Source organism: Elephas maximus, chromosome 5 (assembly GCF_024166365.1).
Source record: "Elephas maximus indicus isolate mEleMax1 chromosome 5, mEleMax1 primary haplotype, whole genome shotgun sequence".
NCBI lineage: Eukaryota > Metazoa > Chordata > Mammalia > Proboscidea > Elephantidae > Elephas > Elephas maximus.
The window spans coordinates 84,992,312-85,016,756 of NC_064823.1; the positions used below are offsets into that span (position 1 = coordinate 84,992,312).

Here is a 24,445-nt window from a genome sequence, read left to right on the forward strand (position 1 = left end):
GGTTTTAGGGAATGTGATTATGATATGTCTTGGTGATTTTCTTTTGGGGTCTATCCTATATGGGGTTTGTTAAGCTTCTTGAATGGTCAGCTTTTCATCTTTCATGATATTAGGGAAGTTTTCTGTCAGCAATTCTTCAGTGATCCTGTCTGTGTTTTCCATTTTCTCCCCCTGTTTTGGAACTTCGAGTACTCACACATGTTTGCTTTTGATTGCATCCCACATCATCTTCAGGGTTTCTTTGTTTTTCTTTGTTCTTTTTTCTGATTTTTCCTCAGACAAAGTGGTATCCAAGTATTTGTCTTCAATTTCACTGATCCTGTCTTCAATTGTTTCAGATCTGCTCCCCAGACCTTGTATGACACTGTACATTTCTGAAATCTTGTTGTTTATCTTTTGGATTTCTAATTGTTGTTTTGTATGATTTCTAGTTGTGGATTTATTTTGACATTTTGTTCTTGTATTATTTTTCTGAATTCTTCCATTGTTTTGTCTGTATTTTCTGTGATTTTCCTCATTTTCTTATGTTTTTTGCTTCAGCTCTTGGATAGCTCTGAATATTGTAGATTTGAATTCCCTGTCAGGTAGTTCCAGTGCCTTTTCTTCTACTGGAAAATCATCTGGTGTTTTATTTTGGATGCCTACTGGAACTATCCTGTCCTTTTTTTTTTTAAAATATATTTTGATATTGTCTGCTGTCTTTGGGACATTCAGTAGTTATTTTCATTTACTGATTGTTGATTTGTTTTTTTAGTCCTGATTTTTTTGTTTTATTTAGTTATATCTCAGCAGGCCAGCTGTGCATTCTTGTTGTTTGCTCACCTTTGTGCATGATACTTTTCACCTTCTGGTCCAATGGGCAGGGCCAGTTGCTCACCTATGATGCAGCAGGGCAGGCCCAGCTGAAAAGGAGGGGCTGGGATGGGTTGTTCGTGGCATGTAGTGTGGCTGACAGGGCTGTCTGGTGGTCAGTGCAGTGCAGGTTCCAGAGAGCCATGTCTGTGCTGCTCAGGGGCATGATGTTAAGCACATAGTACAGGTAGGCAGGAGGGAGGAAGGAGATTGTGATATGTGGAACTAAGTTGGGCATGGGAAAGGAGAGGAGAGAGAAAAAAGAACAAAAAAAAAAATAGCATTGAGGGAGCCTATTGTTGGAGTTGAGAGATGAGAAACCAAGAAACGAAGAAAAACAAAATGGTGCAAAGAAAAATATACAAAAAAAATTAAAGAAGAAAAGGAAGAAAGAAATGCCCCCAGGAATCCCACCAATAATCTGAGAAGTGGCTCTCAGGCCTCGGGACAGAGCCCATCTAGAAGGGGCAGAGGTAGCACACAGCACCAGGTGTTTAGGATACAGGAATAGAAGGTAAGCAGAGAGAGATAAGAAACTGAGAAATAAGAAAGACAAAAAGAAAAAGAAAAAAAATAATAATAAAAAAGAAAATTAAAAAAAAGAAAGGTCCCTGGGAATCCCAACCACATGTCTGTGCAGACCAAGAAAGTGGCTCCCAAGCCACAGAGTATAGCCTGGCTAGAAGGGGCTGAGATGGCACACAGGACCAGGTACTCAGGAGACAGGAAGATAAGGGAAATAGAGAGAGATGAGAAACTGAGAAATGAAGAAAAACAAAAAGGAAAAAAAATATTAAGAAATAAAAGAAAGAAATGCCCCCAGGGATCCCACCTGCATGGCTGCACAGAGCAGAGAAGTGGGTCCCAAGGTGTCCAGTGCAATCCAGCTAGAAGGGGCGCAGATGGCATACAGTGCCAGGTATTTAGGCTACAGGAAAAGAAGGTAAGTAGAGAGAGACAAGAAACTGAGAAAAGAAGAAGAACAAAAAGGAAAAAAGAAAGAAGAAGAAAGAAAAAAAAGACCCCAGGGATCCTACCAGCATGGTGGCATGGACTGAGGAAGCATTTCCCGGCCAAGTGGTCCTTCACAGCCTGTCAGGAAGAAGCAAAGATGGCACACAGAGCCAGGTGTTCAAAAGAAAGGGGGGGGAAGAGGTGAGAGGTAGGGAAGAAACCAAAAGAACCTGAGAAAAGCAACATCAGCAACAAAAAAATGGCATTGAAGGAGCTGGCTGGTGTGGGTGGGGCAAATCCAAGGCATCACAGAGCTGGAGCATCCTGGTCAAACAACGGTGGAGGCCAAGCAGGGTAAAGAAGGGTGGGGGATGGGAAAGTGTGTATCGATGGTTACCTGGTGCTCTGTCTCCTGCTGGGAGCTCTGTGAAGCTGCTTTCCCATACTCCGCGTCTGCAATCTCTGACAGGAGTCCAAGACGGTGAATATGTGCTGCGTTAGCTGATAAGGGACCTCTGCTCTTATCTCTTCTTGCTCTCTGTTCTCTGTCAGTTTCTTATTCCATTTGGTGTTTGGTTGAGTTCTTTATCTCTTTATTTTACGCTTCCAGGATTGATGTTTGTCTCTGTTTTACTTAGGTTTTCGGGTCTTTGCTGTGGAACGACAGCTCCACCTCTCATTACTGAAAATTTTGATCAAAGTTTCTGTAGAAAAATTCTGATCAAAAGTGAAAAAATGCAGAACAGAATTTCAAATTCTCGTGGACTGTAGATTTTCTGGAGCCAAGAAGGTTGGATGAACTCCTGAAACCATTACCCTGACATAATCTTTAAAACTTAAGCCAAAAATATTCCCTGAAGTCTTAAAACCAAACAATAGTATGTCTTAACTAGTAACAAATGTCTGCCTTGAGGATTATGCTCTTTTAAGAACTATCTATATGGGATCAAATTGATAACAGTAACTCAAAAGATTAGGTAGGAACCTTCCGAGGCAGTGAATATATATTAATGGGGGTGAACAACTCAGAAAAGGAGGGTAAGAATGGTTGCAAAACTTGAAAGATATAATCAACGTACTGAATGGTGCATTTAGAAACTATTGAATTGGTGTATGTTTTGCTGTAAAATATTCTCAACAACAATAAAATAAATAAAAATTTTTAAGAAGGGGATTTTAGAGGTAGTGTACTAGAGATTGGAATGTTCAGTGTTTTGTGCACTGATATTCAGTTCACTCTGAAACTTCAGAGTTAATTTTAAATGCTGCATATTTTATCTGCTATCATTAACATTTACAAATGGTTGCTAAATAAATGAATGAATGAAAAGAACAAAAAGGTTTCATATGCCATAATTGTATTCCAAAAAGACCCAGCCAAGTCTCTCAAAAATTCAGACTAATAGAAAGTAACCGAAAGTTTAAAAATAATAAACTTTTATAGAATTTTTGCTTTATTATACTTTTTAGTCGATGATTTTGACTGGAATGCTTGCCACATGTAACTTATCAGAATCTTTGGGCCTCAGTCAGTTCACTGATTTGTCCCTTGTATTAGGAAACTATCCTAACACCCAGGCAAAGGGTAAAACCCCTGTTAACTTGCATGTTCCAGAATTAATTTTATGAAAAGTGTGAACTTATAACTGCTGTCCATGATATAAAAAAGCATCTGGGATGCAAAAGTAGAGTGATTTCTGTGACAAAATTGAGCCCTATATTGAGGGTGAGAAGTGGGCTGGTCCCTTGTAGTATATCCCAGACGTAAAATGTGCACCATATGCCCTCCGGGGTGGCATGAAGATTTCATTTCCAGGTACCACTATTGTGTCTGTTCACATCTGTTGCCATCTTATGGGTGTGGGGTGCATGTGCTAATTTAGAGAAGGGAAAAACTGAGAAACTGTCCACACCATCTAAGTTCATGCGCCTTAAACAATATTTTTCCTGAAAAGGAGGATTGAGGGCTAAGTTGTGCCAAATAGAGTTTGTAATGGAGAAAGCACAGTTCTCATTTAATTGTTTGTGTGCGTTCTTTAGTAGACAGAACAGAAAAATGAAGGCTGTTTTTCTTCAGTGCAAAACTATTTAATTGCTTATGTAAAACATTGATGGCTTTAGTCCTAATAGACTCATCTACAAAAGGGATGGAAGTCTAAAGTGTGTGATTTCAAGAATGAAGAAACTGATTCAGGACTGTTGCCTATCCTTAGGGAGCAAGCAGGAATATTAGCTATGATTCTTCAGTAAATCTGTGTGCACTTGCTGGGAAAAAAGTATCCCCTTGCAGTCATATTGCTCTGTAACGCTTCTTATCATATATAACTGTATATTATCACTTTAGCACCAAATGGGATGACAAGACTGATCCTACAGTGAAAAATCAAGGGAAGAGAAAAAAGAAAAAAAACAAAACAAAAACCTAACAATTATCTGCCCGCTTTGTGCCAGACACAGTGCCAAGCATGTTTATCCGGTATTTCACTATCCTCAGTAAGAAAGACTTACTGTATCTCTTGTAGATCACTGATGTGTTAGCGCTACTGCATCTATTTTTTTTGTGGGTCAGTTCAGAAAATATTTGTATGAGCTATAAGTTGTTACCTGTTAGGTAGCATAAATACATTTATAAGTTTTATGGTTATATATTCCTGATAGCCTGACCCTCTTATCATTATAAAATGTCCCTCTTTACCCATAGTAACTTTTTTTTTTGTTTTACAGTCTATTTTGTTTGATATTAATGTAGCTACTCCAGATTTCTTATGGTTTCTGTTTGCTTGATGCACTTTTTTTCTGTCCTTTAACTTACAATCTGTTTGTATCTTTTGAATCTAAAGTGTGTCCTATATACCGTATATATATATATTTAAATGTAGTCTAATAATGTGTTTTTGAGATTGTTTAATGTTTTATTGATGTATTTGTTTTTTTAATGTTATTATTTATATAGTTGTTTATTTAATGTTATTACTTATATATTTAAATTTACATCATTTACCTTTCGTTTTCTATATGTTTCACGTCTTTTTGTTTCTCTGTTCTTTTTCCACTGTTTTCTTTTCCATTAGGTGAATTTTTCTGGTGTAACATTTTAATTCTTTTAATATTTTTTCACTACATTTTTAAAATTATTTTCTTACTGGGCTTACCATATACATTTAATTTACTGGAACCTACTTCAAATTTATAGTAACTTAATTCCAGTGAGATATACAGTACTCCTACATAGCTCTAGTCCCTCTTCCTTCTCTTTGTGCTGTTATGGTTGTACATGCTGTATCTATATAGGTTACAAATGCAACAATGTATTATTATAATTATTGTTGTTATTGTTAGGTGCCGTAGAGTTGGCTCCAACTCGTAGCGAGCCCATATACAACAGAACAAAACACCGCTGTGCCATCCTCACAATCATTGCTATGTTTAAGCACATTGTTGCCGCCACTGTTTCAATCCACCTTGTTGAGGGTCTTCCTCTTTTTTACTGACCCTCTACTTTACCAAGCATGATGTCCTCCAGGGACTGATCCCTCCTGATAACATGTCCAAAGTATGTGAGATGAAGTCTCATCATCCTCGCTTCTAAGGAGCACGCTGTACTTCTTTGAAGACAAATTTGTTTGTTCCTCTGGCAGTCCAAGGTATAGCCAATATACTTTGTCAACACCGTGATTGAATGGCATCAATTCTTCTTCGATCTTCCTTATTGATTGTCCAGATTTTACATGCATATGACATGATTGAAAACATCATGGCTTGGATCAGGTGTACCTTAGTCCTTAAAATGACATCTTTGCTCTTTAATACTTTAAAGAGGTCTTTTGTAGCAGATTTGCCCAATGCAATACATAGTTTGATTTCTTGACTGCTGCTTCCATGAGCATTTGATTGTGAATCGAAGTAAAATGAAATCCTTGATAATTTCAATCTTTTCTCCATTTATCCTGATGTTGCTTATTGGTCCAGTTGTGAGGATTTTTGTTTTATGTTCAAGTGTAATCCATACTGAAGGCTGTAGTCTTGGTCTTCATCAGTAAGTGCTTCAAGTCCTCTTTGCCTTCAGCAAATAAGGTTTATGTAGTTATAATTATTACTTTATACAATTTTAAAGAAGCTGAGAGAAGAAAGAATAGCATGTATATCTTTACAGAGTTTGTTTTATTAATCTTATTTACCATGTCTGGTTCTCTTTATTTGTTTCTGTGGATTCACGTTCTATCTGGTGTCACTTTCTTACTACAACAGAGTTTTGTTCCTATTCACCCTCTTTTTGTTATTATGGTCAAATATATTACATTATATATGTTGTAGGCCCAACAGTACAACTATATACATGTTTTAAACAATTACTTTTTAAATCAGTTATGAGAAGAAATATTCCTTTCTACTGCCTTTACAACTACTTACTTACTTCTACTTGTGCTGTTTGTTTTATTCATGTGGATTTTAGTTAGTTTCTGGAGTTACTTTCAACTTGAAAAACTTCGTTTAGATTTTATTGAAGGTGGATCTGCTAGCAATGAATTATCTGTTTTTGTTTACCTGGCAATGTCTTTATTTCATACTCACTTTTGAAAGTAGTTTTGCATGGTAGGAGGTTCTTGGTTTTGTGGATCACAATTTTTTCCCCCAGCCCTTTGAGTATAACATTTCACTGCCTTTGTCTTCTATTATTTCTGAAGTGAAGTCAGCTGTTAATTTTATGGTGGTTATCTTAGTTTTTTTTTTGGTTCCACTTGCTGTTTTCGAGGTTTTATCTTTGCCTTTAGCTTTCAACATTTTTACTATGATGTGTCTGGGTGTGGATCTCTTTGCTTTTATCATACTTGGAGTTTATCAAGCTTCTCAGATGCATAGATTGATTTCCCTCAATTTTGGAAGTTTTCAGCTATTATTTTTTTCAAGTATTTTTTTCCTCCTCCCTTCTCTTCCTCTTCTGTTTCTGGTACTCCCATTACATTTATGTTGGTGTACTTAATTTCCCTGAGGCTTTGTTCATTTTCTTCATTCTTTTTTCTCTCTGTTCTTCAAGCTTCATAATCCCTATTGATCTATCTTCAAGGTCATTGATTCTTCCTCCTGTCAGATAAAATGTACTATTGATCTTCTCTAAAGAAAACAAACAAACAGAAAACCAAACCTGCTGCAATCAAATGAATTCCAACTCATAGTGACCTTATAGGACAGAGTAGAACTGCCCCAAAGTGTTTCCAAGGAGCTGCTGGTGGATTCGAACTGCCAGTTTTGGTTAGCAGCCAAATGCTTAACCACTGCACCACCAGGGCCCATTGATCTACTCTAGAGAGTATTTAATTTTAGTTACTCTACTTTCCAACTCTAGAATTTCCATTTGTTTTTTTAAAAATAATTTCTATCTCCTTATTAATATTCTCTATTTGATAAGACATCACATGATGCCTTCCTTTACCTGTTTACTTTGTAATAGTTGCTTTGAACTCTTTTTGTCTGCGTCAACATATGGGCCCTCTCAAGGCAGATTCAGTTGCATACTCTTTTTTGTTCCGGTCATACTCTTCTGCTTCTGTTTTTTTGCATGTCTTTTTTTTTTTGCTGTTGAAAACCAGGCATATTAAATAATTTATTGAGGCAACTCTGTTTACAGAGTCCTTCTCTGCTCCCTATTCTCCGTGGCTTTTTGTTGTTGTTTGCCTTTATGTGTTTAGTTTCTTTGTCAGGCTATTTTAGTGAAGCCTTTTTCCCCTGCAGAGGGCTCTAATGTCTTTCCTCAGGGGACACATGCACAGTTTCCCTATGATGACAGTGGTTTCAGCAGGGCTCTATTTTATTATTCCTTTCTCTCATCTCTCTGTTAATCTGTCTGTCTCTTTTATATCACATCCAGCTGTGAGGCTCCACTGATTGCTCTCTTGTTTTGACAATGCTCTGGGCCATAAATTTCTCCACGGTCTGATCCAATTAAATTTGGGCCCCTTTGAAGGGGTAGTTTTTGAGGCCAGTCTTTGAGTTTGTTGCGGCCTCAGGAAAACTCTTCCTGCCTCTTTTCCTGGTACATTTACAGCTGCTTTATGGTATAGCTTGTTGTTCTTACAGAACTACAGCCTCCTTTTAATTACCACCAGAATCTGCATTGTTTTTGAGAGTGCCCTTAGGCCTGAAATTTCCCAGTCTCTGATCCTAATAATGTCAGTTCCCTTAGGGAGCATCTCAGAGCTCTCTCTTCTTATACCCTACCTCTTCGCTAGGCAACCCATCACCAGTGTTCTGGAGCTGGGAAAGATGACAGCAGCCTGATTTTCTTAGAGTGACACACCGCATTTACGAGAAGCATCCTGGGCCAGGCAGTAGCCTCTGATATTATTGGGCTACTTCATCTGGCATGTAGCCTCTGCTCTATGAGTGAGCTGGAGCCAGGAGGATTGAGGCCCTAGTATTCTAAGCCTGCTGTGCTTGGGATAGAGCTTGGACCTTATGATTAGGTGTCAGATAGAGTAAGAGAGCCCATACTTTACAACCATTCTTGCCTGGAGTAGGATTTCTACAAAATGTAGCTGGGTGATGGCAAATGCTGGCAGCTTGCCTCTTAGAGGAGATACCCATAGCCCTAGGCTGGGAGATAGGTAGGGAAAAGAGCCCTGTGTTCTTGGTTGCACCCATCTAGAGTGGAGCTTCCATCACACTGAGAAGGGAGGTGGGAGAGAGGAAGTCATGGCTCAGATTTCACAGATTCTCACTGTTGTTAGTAAGATTTAGTAGATTTTCTTCATTTGATGTATGCCTATAGGACAATTTCTAGGGACTTTAAAAGGTAGTTAAGAAAAAATAACTTCCACAAGTTATATTTATTTTGCTGGGGATTGTGTCTGTGGGCATTCTCATCCATGCATTCTGAATGTTGTTCACCACCACTCACTTCTTGATTTTTATCTTTTCATTTTTGACGGGTCAAGTCTCACTGATTGATTAGTTCTTCTAGGTGCATTTCCATTATAAGTCAAAGTAAAGTACATTCACTGGGCTTGTCCCAAGCTATTCCATCCATGTACAAATTGATATGTAGAACATCTTTGGAAAGATTAAGAATGTAGCTTCATTAAGCCAGAATATATAAAACATTTAATAATTCAAATGTCTTGCATCATGTGACATTTCCCCTTGAACATTCTGGAGAAGCATTCAAAGAGCATAAAAAAAAAAAGAAATGGCAAGAAAAAATTTGGGGGGACTGTTTCAGTTAGGTGTAACAAATCATGCCAAAACTCAAGGGCTTAAAACAATAATATTTTGCATGAGTCTACAAGTCTATTTATTTAGGTTGAGCTCAGCCGGGCAGTTTTGCTGGTCTTAACTGGCTCACTCACATGTCTACAGTTGACTGGAGGTGGCTATACTCCACGTGTCTCTCATGGTTCTCCTTCTATGACCAACAGGATAGCCTCTACTTGTTCTTCTCATGATAATGGAAGAGATGTAACAGAGTATTGGAAACATGCACGGTCTCTTTAGGCCTAAGTTTGTAACAAGGATAGCACTTCTACCTCATTCTTTTAGCCAAAGCAAGTCACACTTGGTGTGGAAATATACTCTGCTTTATTGGGAAGAACTCCTAAATCACATAATAGGGAGGGTGAAGAATTAGGGCCAATAGGGTCTCTATGAGTCAGAATCAACTTGACGGCAGTGGGTTTGGTTTTTTGGTTTCACTGCAATCCATCTACTACAGGGAGTTAGGGAGGAAGTAAGAGGATTTTCTCAGTTTGGTTATTTCTGCCAAACATAAAATAAGAGTTCCATTTTTTTTGTTAGACTGGAAAAGAAAGGAACAACTTTTTGCAAAATATACTAATTCTGTCCCATTGAGGGAGTGTGTGCAATATAGAGAGCTAGAGAAGCATGGGAAGGAGTTCACCTACTATCATTCAAGTGAGCAGGCTGATTTTCACATGATAACAAATATTTATTTTATGTTGTCTTCTGTGACTGTCTTGCGTGAGCATAGAGCAGATGACTCTAGAAAGTGGATAACTAACTAAGCATTTCTAATTCTTGGGAGGCTTAAGCTTTACTTTTCTCAGGAATGTGCAGGATCAGCAGGTTTTGTTTGTCTTTAAAATGGGGAGGATTCTCCTGAAGCGGACTTGTTACTCCACAAATATCTTAAAACTGTGGAACTTTCCCCCTGGAATTATTATATGTGAATGGATTCCTACGTTTTACAATGGAAAAATATGAAATCATAGCCAGCTTGGCTACTGCTATTATTCATTTAGCAGGCTTTATTCTTTATTCTTTTAACAGTTAAACTTCCATAACGTTTTACTATTTGTTACATACCATTTTTATGTGTTTCACAGTTTTATGTGTTTTGCAGTTAACTATTTGACAGGGCTTTAGTCCTTGAAAGTAAGAGTGATTTAACATTCTTATACTTTTATTTTTTACTAATGCTGTGTGTATTTTGTTTGAAAAATAATAATAGATTTGGTATTAAAAGAAGTCTAATAACACACTTTTTTTCTTGCTACCATTAACAATTCTTAATGTTTTAAATGTGGTGGGTGTGCTTGGGAATATGTAGACACAGCATACATACCTATAAATTTCAGATGCATGCATCAAACAGATGAACAACTACAGATAAAGAGGTACAGAAAGCTCTGGTAACCTTACCCAGATTTTGAAAAGACATCCCCCCCAACACACATGCATACGATGAAGTTGATAATCATATCCTATGCTAAGTGTAGGGGAAGTATATAGATATACACACATACATAATTTTGAATGAATTTTAGCTTATTTACCAGAACTTTTATTTATTATTCATAATTAATAAGACAGACTGGATTTTAACAGCAGATTGATCCTGATATTAAAAAGAATTAGCTTTCTTAGAGAGTAAAAAATTGCTATACATTTATAAAAATAATTTGCAATATTATAAGAAAGTGAAATGCTGTTTCCTTCTTTTAGATGCATCTTTATACACTTAATATGTGTAAGGTACGATCATAAGAGAATGAGAATATCGCACTTAAAAAAAAAAAAGAACCGTAGAATGTATACTTCAAATATATATGGTGTCTATCAAAGGAAGAAGTAAAATATTTTCTGAAAGCTACATTTTTTTTTATTGTATTTTAGATGAGGGTTTACAGAGCAAATTAGTTTATCATTAAACAATTAATAGACGTATTGTTTTCTGACATGGGTTGCTAACTCCACAACATGTCAACACTCTCCCCTTCTCGACCTTGGGTTCCTTGTAACCAGCTTTCCTGCCCCCTCCTGCCTTCTTGTCCTTGCCCCTGGGCTGGTGTGCCCATTTAGTTTGGTTTTGTTTTATGGATCTGTCTAATATCTGGCTAAAGAGTGAACCTCAGGGGTGACTTCAGTACTGAGTTAAAAGGGAGTCTGGGGGCCATATTCTTGGGGTTTCTCCAGTCCTTTTTTTGCTTGTGTGAGTTAGAATTTTGTTCTACATTTTTCTCCAGCTCTGTCCAGGATCCTGTGTTGTGATCCTTGTCAGAGCATTTGGTGGTAGTAGCTGGGCACCATCTAGTTGTGCTGGTCTCAGTCTGGTGGAGGCTGTGGTACTACTGATCCATTATGAACAATAATTTTTTAATTACTCCATAGAGAGTCAATTTCTGAGTTTTATAAGAAAATAACTTTCATTTCCTTATTATTAATCTCATCCATAAAAATTATTCAGCTTAATTGTCTACTTATTCTTCAGGCTTTACTTGACTTTGAAACTTGGTCAAGTGTTAAAAATATTAATTTCATTTAACTATTTTGATTAGTAATAGATTCACATGATTCTCAGACTCAGAAGCTACTGAAATTTTTCTTTTTTGGATATCCTTTGAGACATTTCAAGAAAATGCAGCCAAATGCATAGGTATGTTTACCTCCTTTTTTTTTTTTTTTAATGTAAATGGTAATATACTTACACACAATTCCTCTAACTGTTTTGCTTTATTAAGAAAAATGATTGGCAATCATTTTCTATCAATTTATAAAGAGTTCCCACACTCATTTTTTTCACATTCATTTTTCACAGCTTTAAAATACTCCAGTGTATAAGCTATTACCCAATTAATGGACAGTAGCAGACATTCTTGTATTCAAGTGACTTATGAGTATTTTAAAAAACAAGTTCATTTTCAAAGGGCAATACTATGGGTGTTGACAAGAACACATCACAGTTACCTGAAATAAGTGAGTCTAAATAATATAGAAAATAGTAATATAACAATAGTACTTTGAAGAGTATTATGATAATTTGGATGTACACGTTCTGGCACATGCTTTAAAAATCATTCTTATTATTTTATATCATGCCTCTTATTTTGGTCACAATAGAAGGACTTTTTTTCTGTGTGTCCCATCCCTAAATAATATGGGAGGAAAACTTTGATTTTTATTTTATTTTGTTTTTGTAGTTTTTTTTCTTTCTGCCTTTCTTGTGTAATGCAAAACCATTTTTACTTTATTACAAAAGCTTTTTTACAGCTTACAAATTGCTAATGAAACCCTGTGAAGTAGGTTAGTTATGTCATCTTTCAATTTTACTGAAAAGCAAATGGATTTGGAGAGATTGAATAACCTGCTCAAGTCATGAATCTAGAAGTCGATAGTACCAGGACTAGAATTTTGTTCATAAACTAAAATTAATTAATGCTATGGTTTATTTCAGAGCCCTGGTGGTGCAGTGGCTAAGAACTCGGCTGCTAACCAAAAAGTCAGCAGTTCAAATCCAGCAGCCACTCCTTGGAAACCCTGCGGGGCAGTTCTATTCTGTTTTAAAGGGTCACTCCAACAGGTCAGCAGTTCAAAGCCACCAGGTGCTCCTTAGAAAATCTATGGGGCAGTTCTACTCTGTCTTATAGGGTTGCTATGAGTCGGAATCGACTCAACGGCAGTGTTTTTTGTTTTTTTTTTTTTGTATGAGTTGGAATCAGCTCAATGGCAGTGGGTTAGTTTTTTTGGTTTATGGTTTATTTCATAAGAATGACTAGGCAGTGTGTCCAAGAAGATGACAATAACTTCTAAGATGAATGTCTGATTTGGTAAGATATCCTCAAATTTGGACAATCCAGAATCCAATTAAGGAGCAATGAGGTTTGCTGAATGCAATTACGTGTGGAAGGAATTAGCAGCAACATGGATAGTCTTGGGCAGAATCATTCTGAAATCATGTTTTCTCTCAACCACACAGTATCAGAATCTGGAATTTCAATCTAGTAACATCAACCTGTGTGAGATAGTAATATCCTTCCCGTTAGAAAACCAAAACCAAAAAACCAAACCCATTGCCACTAAGTCGATTCCAACCCATAGCGACCCTATAGGACAGAGTAGAACTGCACCATAGGGTTTCCAAGGAGAGACTTGTAGATTCCAATTGCCAAGCTTTTGGTTATCAGCCAAACACTTAACCACTTGCGCCTCCAGGGCTTCTCAAATGTCTTGTGAATCTTGGCTGTTGTCCAAGTGTTTTGGAGGTTGTGAAGTATTAGTGTTGACTGGAAGTATTGTACATGTGGATTGGGCTTATTGATGGGTTTCACTGACAGGTGATCTGGCTAGACCATTTCATTTCAGTAGAGAGCCTTTATTGTTAGTGAAGCCTTTTCCCTTGGATAAGCAGATTCCCCAGACAACAATCCTCACTGCCAACCAGGATGCCCCGTGCCTAGTGTCCCCCAGCCTGATAGCCCTTTCCAGAGAAGAAACTTTCAATCTTATGTGAACGAAAGTGGTAAGGGAATATGGTGGTTTAATTGCTTCTTATAGTTTCCACCAATATTTCTGATTTTTGTTATACCTCTACTTTCTTCTCCAGAGATATCTGGTGCCACAAAGTCCTGCCTTGCTTCCCACATCACCCTCCCGGTTGCAACCAGAGACCTGAACATGCTCCAAACAACCCCATGCAGTCCTGCCTGCCTAGGACTGTAGGTGAGAGCCTCCGCACCACACACTCAGTGACTGACAGCCCAGGCACCTGAAACCCAAACAGTCACACCTGCACAAAAACAGTGAGCAGACTCCTAGGTTCACACACATTGTTGTTGCTCTGACCACCTGGAGACAGAGGTGAGAGCTTCAACAACACCAACAATCAGAGTAGTACAAATGCTCAGCCTACTTGGAAATATCAAAACAAAATAAAAAAAAAATACAATAAATAAATATAATAACTAGTTGATGCCTTGGAGACAACAGTCAATATTGAATCACATAAAGAAGCAGGAAAAAATGGTTCCAGCAAGCAACCAAAATAAAGAAACAGAAAATCTTCTGGAGGAAGATGAGATGGAACTACCTGATAAAGAATGCAAAAGACTAATATACAGAGCTCTCCAAGAGATCAGGAAGAAGATCAGGCAAAACAAAGACCAAATCAAGGAACAAACAGACAAAGAAATAGAATTCAGGAGAACAATACGAGAAAAAACAACAGAATAAATAGGCTACTAAAAACCATACATAACAGCAACTAGAAATCCAAAAGATTAATAATAAACTTTCAGAATTAGACAACTTACTACACTGAGATACCATCTCACCCTGACATTTCTGGCACTAATCTAAAAAACACAAAATAGCAAATTTTGGAGAGGTTGTGGTGAGACTGGAAATCTTATCCAGTACTGGTGGGAATGTAAAATGGTACAACTACTTTGGAAAACAATATGGAACTTCCTTAAGTTAGAAATAAAAATACCATATGATCCAGCAATCCCACTCCTCGGAATATACCGTAGAGAAATGAGCTGTCACATGAGTAGACATATGCACACCCATGTTCATTGCAGCATTATTCACAATAGCAAAAAAGATGGAAACAACCTAAATGCCCATCAACCGATGAATGGATAGACAAATTATAGTACATACACACAATGGAATACTATGCACCAATAAAGAACAAAGATGAATCCACGAAACATCTCACAACGTGGATGAATCTGGAGGGCAATATACTGAGTGAAATAAGTCAGTCACAAGAGGACAAATATTGTATGAGATAATTATTATAAAAACTCAAGAAAAGGTTTACACACAGAAAAAAACATTCTTTGATGGTTACAAGGGAGGGGAGGGGAGGGGAAATCACCAACTAGATAGTAGACAAGCGTTGACTTCGGTGAAGGGAAGGACGACACAAAATTAGGTGAAGTCACCACTACTGGACCAAAGCAAAAGCACTGAAGTTTCCTACACACATCCAAACACTTTGAGGGTTTGATTAACTGTGGCTGGAGACTGGGGACCATAGTCTTGGGGGACATCTAGGTCAATTGGCATAACATAATTCATAAAGAAAATGTTCTACATCTCACTTTGGTGAGTAGCATCTGGGGTCTTAAAAGCTTGCAAGCAGCCATCTAAGATACATCTGTTGCTCCCATCCTATCTGAAGTAAAGGAGAATGAAGAAAATCATAGATACAAGGAAAATATTAGTTAGACCAAAGGACTAAAGGACCACATGAACCAGAGACTCCACCAGCCTGAGACCAGAAGGACTATATGGTGCTTAGCTACCACCAGCAGCTGCTCTGACGGGGGGATCACAACAGAGAGTCCCAGGCAGAGGGGAAGAAAAATGTGGAACAGAATTCAAATTCATGTAAAAAGACCAGACTTACCGGTTTGACGGAGACTGTAGGAACCTCCAAAACTATGGCCCCTGGACACTCTGCTTACCCAGAACTGAGACTATTCCTGAAGCCCACCTTTCAGACAAAGATTTGACAGGCATATAAAACAAAAATAAGACATATGAGGAACGTGCTTCTTAGTTCAATCAAATACAAACCCAGTGCCATCGAGTCGATTAATATAGGAGACCAAATAGGCGGCTTCTGCCCAAAAGCAAGACGAGAAGACAGGAAGAGACAAAAACTGGATGAATGGGCACAGGGAACCTGGGGTGGAAAGGGGGGAGCGTGCTGTCACAGTGTGGGGATTGCAGCCAATATCACAAAACAATGTGTGTCTAAATTTTTGAATGAGAAATTATCTTGAGCTGTAAACTTTGACCTAAAGCACAATAAAAAAAATTAAATCCATATTAATCGATTTGTGTGTATTGTACTTGAAAATGGAAGGAAAATGGCTTGTTACTGATGACTAAACACGAATCAGTAATGTAGATTTTTATGTATTTTTATATGTTAAGGCAAGTTACTAGATTTTGTCAACAAAAACATAGTTGAAAAAGAGCTCATAATCCTTCTGGAATCAACGTTCCAAGAAAAAACCAAACCTTTTGCCGTCAGGTAGATTCCAACTCAGAGGGATCCTATATCGACCATACAGGGCAGCGGAGAACTGCTCCATAGTGTTTCCAAGGAGTGACTGGTGGGTTTGAACACCAACTTTTTGGTAAGCAGCCGAATTCGTAACCACTGTGCCACCAGGGCTCCAGAATCAACATTAGTCAGGCTTTTATTACATTTTATTAAGGCGCCCACAATATACTAACTGAATAGCCTTTAGTGAGTCACTTGATCTCTCAATACGTGAGGTTTTTTCCTCCACAAAGCAAGAAAACAGCCCTGCATCCTAATCTTTACTGCGTCATTGTGATAAAGAAATTAGATGATAGCAAGGGAATCCCACATCTGCCACCTGCCAGAAAAGCAGACATCCTGCTCAACCCTTCTTTGGGACAGGCTTTGGATAAGCATCCCAACTCAGGGAAGGCTGTCCCAATTGAGGCAGAACAGCAGGGCACTCAAGCACATAGGCTCTGAGAGCAGGCTAGCATAGGTTCCTATCCCAACTTAATTTCTTACTTGATAAGTACCCTTGGACAAATTGTCTTAGTTTTCCAAGCCTTATTTCCCTCCTCTTTAAAATGAGGGTCATAATGATAATACAGACCTGGTAGAGCTAAATGAGCTAATATATACATACACTTACATAATATGTAAAACGGGAGCTAGAGCACAGATATTGCCCAATAAACATTGTAAATATCTTTTAAACTGATAACGTATTTTTAAAATTGTAAAAATTTATGTCAGTTAGACATTTTTCATGTGCACGTTTCAGTGACACCATTTATATCAACTACATGCAGCCATCACTATTATCTGTTGTCAAATTTTCCATCACCATAAACAGAAACTCAGTGCTTCCTCAACTATGCTTGCTCCTTCCTGCTCTTCTTCCCATCCTCAGTAACCACTAATAAACTCTGAACTCTATACATTTGCCTATTTTATGGATTTCATATAAGTGGAATCATACAATTTTGTCCCTTTATGACTTAGTTCAGTCAGCATAATGTTTTCAAGATTCATCCTTGTTGTAGAATGTATCAGGACTTTGTGTCTCTTTATGACTAAGTAATATTCCATTTTGTTTATCCATCTGTTGTTGATCACTTACATTGTTTCTACCTTTTGACTATTGTAGGATAGTTTTGCAACAAACATTGGCGTACATGTGCCTGATGTGGGACTTCTCCAGTATTTGAATGTACAGTAGCTTTAATTTATACCTCTCTGGGAGCCCTGGTGCTGTAGTGGTAAAGAGCTCAGCTGCTAACCAAAAGTTTGGCAGTTTAAATCCACCAGCTGGTCTGTAGAAACCCAATGGGGCAGTTCTACTCTGTCCCTATGAGTCGGAATCAACTCAATGGCAATAGGTTTTTTAGTAGCACTTAGGGCATTAGTGGTGCAGTGGTTCAGAGCTACTGTGGCTAAATACATAGGTCTCAGTTCAAATCCATTGGCTGTTCCTTGGAAACTCTATGGGGCGGTTCTGTTCTGTCCTATAGGGTCACTATGAGTTGGAATTGACTTAGTGGCAAAGTTTAGTAGTACTTAAGGAGCCCTGGTGATGTAAGCACTGGGCTGCTCCCCAAAATGTCAGCGATTGGAACCCACCAGCTGCTCCATGGAACCCACAAGCTGCTCCACAGGAGAAAGATGTGACAGTGTGATTCAGTAAAGATTAAACAAAAACAAAAAAAAACAAACTCATTGCTACTGATTCCAACTATAGCGACCCTATAGGACAGAGGTAGAGCTGCCCCATAGGGTTTCCAAGAAGTGGCTGGTAGATTTGAACTGCTGACTTTTTGGCTAGCAACTAAGCTCTTTTTTACCACTGTACCACCTTTTTTTTTTTTTTTTTTTTACCATCAGGGCACCACCAGGGCTCTGTATAAAGATTACAGCCTTGAAAATCCCATGGGGTAGTTCTACTCTGTCCTATAGGCAGTTCTACTGTATGTGTCAGAATCAGCTCGAGGTAATGGGTTTAATTTTGGGTTTAGTAGTTGTCTTAGGCTGGGTTCTCTAGAAGCAAAACCGGTAATATATATAAATATATATACAGAGAGATTTATACTAAGGAAAGAGCTCATGCGATTGTAGGGGTTGGAATGTCCCAAGTCCTTGGATCAGGATAGAGTCCTTTCCCAGTTCATGGAGCTGCAGAAGCTGGTTGAGCAGGTTGGAGAGCTGGGATCCCGCTCACAGGTTGTGACAGTCAAGGAATCCCCAGGATTGGCAGTCAAGACTACAAGGTCTCTCCTGAGTCAGTTGCACAGGCTGGCGAACCCAAGATATAAGCAGGTTGGGGAGGAGGACTCTTGCTCGCAGGCCGTGAAAATCGGCAAATCCCAAAATGGACAGGTAAGCTGCTAGCTCAAGTCCCAAGAACCAGAGGTTAGACAAGAGAGAGCTGCTGGATCCAGAACAAGTCAACAACCTTTGCGAGGTGAGCAGGAAAAGTAGGCGGTGGAAGGCGGAGAGATGAAGGCTGAGGGGATGGTGAGCCGCCACAGGCCCCACCCCTGCCAGTACCACTCAGCAGATTCCATCATGGGGGTGATCACATATCACATTTCATCAGGAAAGTGATCACAATGTTATACAACTGCCAAAACACTGAGAATCATGGCCCAGCCAAGCTGACACACAATCTTAACCGTCACAGTAGTACAGTACTTATTTTTGAATCAAAGTAGCATTTTGATTTGTTCAGAGCTCTTTGTGTCCTAACCTTATCCCTTCTAATTTAGTTTCTTTAGGACGGGTATTGTTTCATTCAATATTGATACTCTTAACTCTGTGCCTACTTAAACATATCTGTTGAAAGTAATGGAAAAGTTAAAAGTGCATGTAAAGCATATCACATATAATGAGATTAATTTCTGTATGTAGAGTGTGGAATTCCATGTCATTGCATTATATTTTCTTCCAGGAGTGGTGCAATGGAAAGAGACATGAGTTCAATTCTCATTCTTCCACTAACTGGCTTTAGAATAGTAACTTTACTTCCCTGAATTTCAGTTATGAAATTCAGAAAATAATAAGTAACTTACAAGATTGTTGTGAGGATTTGACATAAAATATTTGGTAACACCCAGCATATCAATATACATAACCTATTCAGATACAGTAAGTAGTTGTTATTTTTTTTTATTTATGTTGGTAACTAGCTAGGTTATCCCTGTGCTTTAAGAGGCAAATGTCAGCTCCTTCTGATGTTGGTAAGATGATTGCTTTCAAACAAACTCTGTGATCCATCACCTCCAATGTCTCCGTTTCTCACCTTTGGCAGCTCAGACTCTACATTCTAGGAGTTCTGTCTAAAATGGTCTCAGGGACCGTTTTGTTTTTAATGAAGATTTAAGAGATAGCTGATGTTCCTTTCTGGGGTCAGGGACCTAAGAAACAGGAAAGGGGTGTAGGCATGTTGACAACGAGCAGTTGGGAGCTAAGGAAGAGGGCCTGGATGGCAATCATCAGTTGGGCTCCTTACCTGAGGCACAGGTTCCTGTTTTGAAAACAGAGGGAAGAAAAGGACAAGAGTAGCAGAGGTGGGAGTCCTGAGTCCCACCGCTAAAGAGGCTAAAAGGGAGACACTGAGAACTACTGGGATTGAGTTGGAGAACCGCAACAGGTCCAGCCATTTTAAAGCACATGCAGTTGCATGAAAAGGCTGGGCAGTTTCACACAGCCATGCTATTTAGATGCTCTCCCCACTGATTGGAATTTATTTCCTTGCCCTGCACCCCCATGGTCAATATTTTTCAAGATTCAGCTGATGAGGCACCTTATCTCCAATACTGAGTTGTTGTTGTTAGCTGCCATCAAGTTGGCCCCCGACTCATGATGACCCCATACACAACAGATGAAATGCTGCCTGGTCCTGTGCTATCCCTACGATTGGTTGCAGATGGGACCATTGTGAATCATAGGGTTTCCATTGGCTGATTTTTGGAAGTAGATTCTTAGGCCTTTGTTCTGAATTCATCTAAGTATCGCAGCTCCACTGAAACCCTTTTCTGCATTATAGCAACACTCAAGTTTCCCTGATGCCCAATACTTAATAGAAAAGCCTAATTTCACCTTTGGATTTCCTTTAAAATCAGAACATATTTTTATTATAATACCTATAGTAGTTCTTTGCATTCACTTTAAAAAAAAGTCGTTTTCTTTTACTAAATTATAAGTTCCTTGAAGATAGAACAGTATATTGTTCATTTTTACATTTTAATGCCTAGTATGTGGTCGAGCACATTGTACACGTTCAATAAAAGTTTGTTAAGTGATTGGCTGTGTGAATGATCCTAACCCCAGAAAACCCACTGCTGAGTTGATTCTGACTCCTACCAAAACAAACAAACAAACAAACAAAACCAGTTGCCGTGGAGTCAATTCTGACTCATAGCGACCCTGTAGGACAGAGTAGAACTGCTGTATGAGGTTTCCAAGGAGTGGCTGGTGGATTTGAACTGCAGACCTTTTGGTTAGCAGCCAAACTCTTAACTACTTTACCACCAGGGCTCCATAGCAGCCCTACGAGAGAGTGGAACTGCCCCACGAGGTTTCCAAGACTGTAGTCTTTACAGAAGCAGACTGCTACATCTTTCTTCCATGAAGTGGCTGGTAGGTTTGAACCGCTGACCTTTTGGTTAGCAGCTGAGCGTTCAACTCCTGCACCACCAGGACTCCTTGTGACTGATCCAGAAGTTGGCAATTCAATGCCTTTGGTGCCCACTAATTTCCTCTCTGAACCAGGCAGTAACTTAACGTTGATGACTCACTTTTTTTAATATCTAAAAGTTGGGGCAACATGCATTTCCTTTTCCCAAAAGGACTTATGCAAGTGCTGTTGAAAGAAATTTTACTTGCTAGATGAAAACATTCCCTAAGTCCTGAGGACAACTTTCATAAGATGGTCATACCACTGCCAAGTGTCACTTTCACTTTATATTTCAATATTTGCCATTTATATAACAACCGTTTTTTGATGAGAACATAATGTTTAGCAGGAGAAAGAAAACATGTAGTTTCAATGCTGAGTTTACTTATATATTAGGAATTTGAGGCAGACATTTATTCCTGCCAATGTGAGAGTTTGTGGAGTGTGGGATTTTTTTTTTTTTTTTTTGTCTGCTTACTCAAATTACTTTCCTTCTCTGTTGTTCCATTGCTTTAAATTATATAATTTGTGGCACCACCGTTTTACCTCAGTTTAAAGCAGTTAAGAAAAAATTCCAGAACATAAGAACCAATGAGGAAAATAATAAATTTAATAAATGTTTTATATACACTTCCTTTGCAAAAGCCATAATTCTAGTTGTGAAAAGGAATACAACGTCTTCGCTACATACTAACAGGAAGTATATTGCACATGCAGAAATCACTGGCATGTAAGGAAGAATACCAGAAGTGGTGTAAACAATGTGCCAGAAGACCGATGTGGGGATTCAGTAGTGGCAGAGTTCACAAGTCAATGAATTTGTATTTAAAAGGAAGACACTTTCAAGTTAGATCATGTTTGGGGGCAGCAAATCTAAATTAACCCAAAATAGGATTAGGTCAACTCTTTAACTCTGTGCACTGTTTGGTTCTTGAGACCTGAGATAAATTTGTCCTCTGAGAGAGAGGTGGGGGTAGGAAATAAGAGCTACAATTTGTCCCTCTCCAGCCTCTCTTCTGGGGCATCTCAGTCCCTTTACTTCACGGAAACCAAGTAGCCAGCAGCCTTGAGACATCAGCTGAAGTCTCATAAGTAGAATGTCCAGAAAACAGATTGGCAAAATGTTGGCAGTTGGTTGAGCTGGGTGATGGTACATGAGGGTTCCTTATATTATCCTTGTCTACTTTTGTGTATGTTTGAAATTTTTAATAATAATAATATTTTAAAAAAGCAGCTGCAAGAAGCGAAGATGTTTGCTGTGAAGGAGCTCGTGTTCTGCTACTAACTACTGTTCCAGGTGTAACAGATTGAAGGTGCTTGGCCACTGACAGGGAGAGAACAGTTGCTTCCTTTCTCCGTGAAAGAGCCAGGAGATGGCAGAGTGGCCCTTGTAAGAGCTTACTGCAGCCCTTGCCAACCCTAGCAGTTAGGAGACTATGGCTGGTTGAATCTTCATTAACTGAGCCTGCGTTTTATCTATCAAGTCAGTGTGGTAAAGCATATAAAATACTAGATTGGGAACTAGAAGGTTTGGCTTCCAGGGTCGATTCTACCACCTACCAGCCAAATTTGCAGGGCAGGAAGCACTGTTTATTGTACACTTATCCTGGGCTAGGTGTTGTGCTCTAGGCGATGGCCAGATACCTCCTATGAAACGTGTAGAACAGAGATAACCTCTGCCTACTTCATAGGAATATTTTCTGGCTCAAGCAAGATAATGCATGCAAATAACTTGAAAATTTATAGACTACACATATATAAGATGTTATAAAGATTAGCAGTAGTGTGCATTGTTTATTAAAAGTTGAATATTAAAGAATATTCCATTAAAGACGCCAATAAATAGTTCTTTGAAATAGCTGACATAACATACCCAAGTATTCACAGAAGCTTATTGAAAGAGCTTTCTTTTCTAGTCTTGAGCCAGAGCTGCGAATAATTGCTGAGTAAACCATTATATATTCTGACGATAGTGTCATTACATATATGAATAGTAAAACGGACTTAACTAATAGTTTTCTAAGAATTTATTTAAAAAAAATTGTAATACATGCTTTATTTGCGTGTAATGCATAATTTTTGTCCCAGAGACCTTGGCAGAATCCTTAACACGCTGGTATTACTTTTTCTTTACCTGAAAGGAAGAGAAGGAAGCCAGCGACAGTTTTGCTGAACACTTGCAATTGCACCCCATGTGACAGCAGTAGTTGTGTGTGGGTCATTTCGTTTTAAGGCAACATCAGTCATGCAAATTTCACATCGATTGAAAATGAAGAGAAAAATCGCCTGTCAAATGGCAAAGGACCAAACCAGCAGAACTTGGTGAAGGAGATTATCTCTAACCGTCTGGGTAAGTGTGTTAGTTGCTGTCAAGTCCCTTTCACCTCATGGCAGCCCCGTGTGTGTCAGAGCAGAGCTGCGCTCCATCTGGTTTTCAATGGCTGGTTTTTTGGAAGTAGATCACCAGGCCTTTCTTCCAAAGCACCTTCGGGTGGACTTGAACCACCAGCTTTTGGGTTAGCAGCCGAGCACATTAACTGTTTGCACTACTCAGGAACTCCTGTGTGAGTACAGCTAGCAAATAATGCAGAATAAAAATGAGAAGGTATTTGGTGTAAAGTTGAAACAATACTCAAGGACTAAATTGGGCTTATTCTCATTTAGTAATTCAGGCAAATCTGGAAATACTCTGGGTGGTGTGTGTAATTCTTGGTGAAAATTATAATCCCTGTCTGGAAAAACACCAGTTGTAATGATGTGTCTTTTCAACATTACTTGACTGTGGAACATGAGGTTCTGAAGCTGGGTAAGCCCACACTGTTGCGAGAGTGATTATGTGAGCACATTCCGTTGAAATTTAGGGGTGGAGAGTGATGGTAGCATGAATTTGTGAGTCAAGTTTATACATCTTGTTACAGAGCCTTTTGTCTGGTTTATTGCTTAAAAGATACTTATATCCTTCCAATTTTATAATTATACATAGTTGGACTCAAAATGTCACACATGTGTCTATAATCTAAAAGAAATTTTCTTAATCTTGGAGAAAATTGGGTATGATAAACATGAAATCTGAGAGCTAGTATAGATTTCATTTGAACTTCAGCTGAAGTTCATTGGAACTTCAGAGAAACCAAACTTAGTGAGATTACATGGTTTAGTCAAGACTCATTCAAGGTTATGAATTTGTGAATTCAAGTTTATACATCTTGTTTACAATCTTTTGTCTGGTTCATTGCTTAGAAAGATAATTACATCCTTCCAATTTTATAAGTGTACCTAGTTGAACTGAAAATATCACGTGTCTATAATCTAAAAGAAATTTTCTTAATTTCAGACAAAATTGGGTAATGATAAACATAAAATCTGAGAGCTAGTATAGATCTCATTTTACCAACCTCAGTGAGGCTACAAGGCTCAGTCAAGGCCATTAGCTAGCACAAGAGATGTTCTCAAAATTCAAGGTTTATACTGCGAACCTCTTTCGGCCTCACTTCTCTTCCTTGCTTCATGGACACTGAAGTTCTTTCCAGCTTTAAAATACGGCAACCCACGTTGTAAAGCTCTCTGTTTTCTTATTGCTTTAAGATTTTATATTTAAGAGAACTTATTTTGAGAAACTGTGTTTAGACTGTACGTAAAATGGGGCTGGGGCCCTGGTGATGCAGTGGTTAAGCGTTTGGCTGTTAACCAAA

General features: G+C 38.5%; 1 long non-coding RNA gene across 1 annotated transcript in view; it reads left to right on the forward strand.

Annotated features, from left to right (window-relative positions):
- Positions 1 to 23,363, forward strand: part of LOC126077093 (uncharacterized) — a 35,755-nt gene extending 12,392 nt beyond the window's left edge. The window contains exons 3-4 of the long non-coding RNA XR_007517657.1: positions 13,640 to 13,755; positions 22,895 to 23,363. This is a non-coding gene — a long non-coding RNA (uncharacterized LOC126077093). The remainder of the gene's footprint in view (positions 1 to 13,639; positions 13,756 to 22,894) is intronic.
- The last annotated feature ends 1,082 nt before the right edge of the window (positions 23,364 to 24,445 follow it).